The sequence below is a fragment of the Triticum aestivum genome, chromosome 2D (assembly GCF_018294505.1).
Source record: "Triticum aestivum cultivar Chinese Spring chromosome 2D, IWGSC CS RefSeq v2.1, whole genome shotgun sequence".
Taxonomy (NCBI): Eukaryota; Viridiplantae; Streptophyta; class Magnoliopsida; order Poales; family Poaceae; genus Triticum; species Triticum aestivum.
In genome coordinates, this window is record NC_057799.1 from 628,391,532 (window position 1) to 628,394,351 (window position 2,820).

General features: G+C 42.2%; 1 non-coding gene across 1 annotated transcript; it reads left to right on the forward strand.

Moving 5' to 3' along the window:
• The first annotated feature begins 2,159 nt into the window (after window positions 1-2,159).
• On the forward strand, window positions 2,160-2,232 carry TRNAA-CGC (transfer RNA alanine (anticodon CGC)). Its single transcript has one exon. It is a non-coding gene; the product is annotated as a tRNA-Ala (tRNA).
• Window positions 2,233-2,820: the final 588 nt, after the last annotated feature.

Here is a 2,820-nt window from a genome sequence, read left to right on the forward strand (position 1 = left end):
GCGAAACCTTGTTCATTGTGGATGGGAAGTCATTGGCCTCAGTCCAAAAGAACCAGCACATCGGAGAAGCATCGAACTGATAAACCGCCAGATTGAATCCTCCATCTCCCTCGTCGGCGATGGAAGAGAAAGACCCGGCGCAGATACATGCATGCTCCTCGATTCCGTGACACTGGAGCACTCACCACGACAGCGGATCTGGGGCACAAGAGTTCTTCTTGAGGCTGTTGTCGCCATCGCGCCAACATCAATCTAAGTAGCAGGCACCTAGATCCCAACCAGCCACCAAAAGACGTCATGGTTGGGGTAGATCTCGCCCCCAAATAATTCACTGGTATCACCGCCACCATCGCACCCCCCCCCCCCCCCACACCACCACCACCACCAAAATGAAGGCACGCTGCCAACAGAGACTACCACGAGACCTAACAGACTAGCTAACTAAGACTAACTGAACACATATCCAGCCGGAGATTGAACTTCCTCCCACCTCAACATCCAAACATATCATCTCAACAAACAATTACAAATGGGATAAGGCCCACCTCAACATCCAACACATGCATGCTAAAGACTCGCCACAACCTTAAATCATGCATGGGGAAATGTTTTCCATTAAATTACTCTACTTATATAACATAATAATTGCTCCAACTATACATAATCAAATATAATAATTCGTATGTATTTTAAATTTTGGTTCTCATGTTATCAACCAAATTTTCATCAATAATCCCCACAGCAACACGCTGGGTATCCTCTGGTTTATATAATGTTCGTACAATTAAAAAAAAGTTCACAAGTTTAAATATTGTTCTTGAATATGTAAAAATTGTTCATGCTGTTGGTTAAATAAGTACGTACCATCCAAAAAATTGTTCATGACAGTTAAAAATGTTCACAGGTTAAAAATATGTTTGTTACATTTAAGAAAATGTTCCTACAATGTAAAATTGTATATGTATGTGGTAATATTATGAATTAGTAATTTTTTACATGTTTCAAATATTTTTGCTGTGATTTTTGTAGTGCAACAAATTTAACGTCATTATGCAATTTTCAGGTTCACTTTCCAACTATATATACGAAACAGTGGTTTGATATCTAGGTGTTGTTTCAAAATGAAATGCATTTCCGGATTCTGGATTCCCTTTTTTGTGAACACAGTGATTACCAGAAAAGAACTAAGGAAAAACACTGGTAAGTTTAGTAGTGTCCAGTAAAAATATTCAATTTTTTTCTCATTTTTTCCGTTTATACTTAATGATTCTTTTCTTATGTGTAGATTCCCAATTTCCAAAGATGTTGGCAACTTGGCATGACTGCATGAGTTTGGTTCTAAAACAGTAGATTTCAGCAACCAGAGTATCTATTTTTGCTAAGGTAGCCCATCGAGATAATGAGTGGGTTTTAGTTTTTTTTTTGAGTAATTCTTTAAAAAAATTGTATTTTGGTACTGATTTATCTTATTCAATTTTTTTTTTGCGGGGGGATATCTTATTCAAGTTTGTCACTCTTGAATGTACGAGTTCTGCGTCCGTGCTGGTTGTAGTCTTGAATGTATGTAGCCCATCCTCTTGTGTCTGAAGAGCAGATGATAAATAACCGACATTTTCGAGATGACATCTGCTTGTAGTCTGCAAACAAAGAGTAAATTCGAGACTGTAGCCCGTAACTTCTTTGGTAAGATGGTCGTGCATCGGTCCACCAATCGCGACGATGGGCACCATTCGCAACATATTCGCACAATCTGTTTGCAACGATGGAGACCATTCGCCTGAATAACGTAGAACTTGTGAGTCTTTTGCCTGAGCTGATGCTCATCCCTGTTACCTTGTGCTCAGTCGCATTAGATGGGCTATATGTTTAGCTAGAGTGCCGCCTTGCTGGTGGCATGATCTCATTTTACTGTGCCTACACTATATTTTAGGTGTCGTCTTGCAGAAACTGATGTTTTCTGCCAGTAATAGAAAGGGAAAATTGGGCAGAGCAAGACGAGCACCAACGCCCTGCCCATGGATGGCAGTAAACCGAGAGCCGCGCCGCCGTTCTCATCTCCGGTCACCGTGCCGGGCACCAGCGTGTATTAGGCCACCGTTCTCATTTCCAATATGTATAATACCAAATATGTAGCGTCAGAAGTTAGTTGCCAACAATTCGGGGGTGTAGCTCATATGCTAGAGCGTTCGCTTCGCATGCGAGAGGCACGGGGTTCGATTCCCCGCACCTCCATTTCTTATTTTTCCAAGAATCATCAGGAAAATGTTTTTTTACTATTCTTTTTGAGCCTTGCCTTGTTCGGCTCCCATCTGCAAGGCCCAGCCCAGTCCCGGCCAGCAAGGGAACTCCTCTCTTGTAAAAAAAAACGCAAGGGAACGTGTGATGAGTAATGTGAGATGAAAAAAGCAAGCAACGGCGGTAGTAATAAAGCATGAATAACAGTGCATCTCCGCTTACTTTAGGCCACGCTATTTTTTATATATACTCTATTTTACATCCCTTTAGGCCACGCTAAACAAGAACGGCCTACGCAGGCTACGCCCCGAGGAATCGAAAGCCATAATTAATTGAGGAATGTTCTTGGTACGTAGCGACTGATCGCTCACCTAGCTTTAGCTGCTGCTAGGTAGAGACCGATCATTCTCATTCCATTCCATTCATCCCACCCTCATGTTTTGTGTGGCTAATGATGGACAAGGACTTGTAGCTCGCGGCAAACATAATGCAACAAAAGGCGGGAAAGGCGGCACATCTAGCTAGAAATGGAACCTGCCAAGTGGACCTACCTTGAGCTAGGCGTGTTTCTTCCCAGTAGAGTTC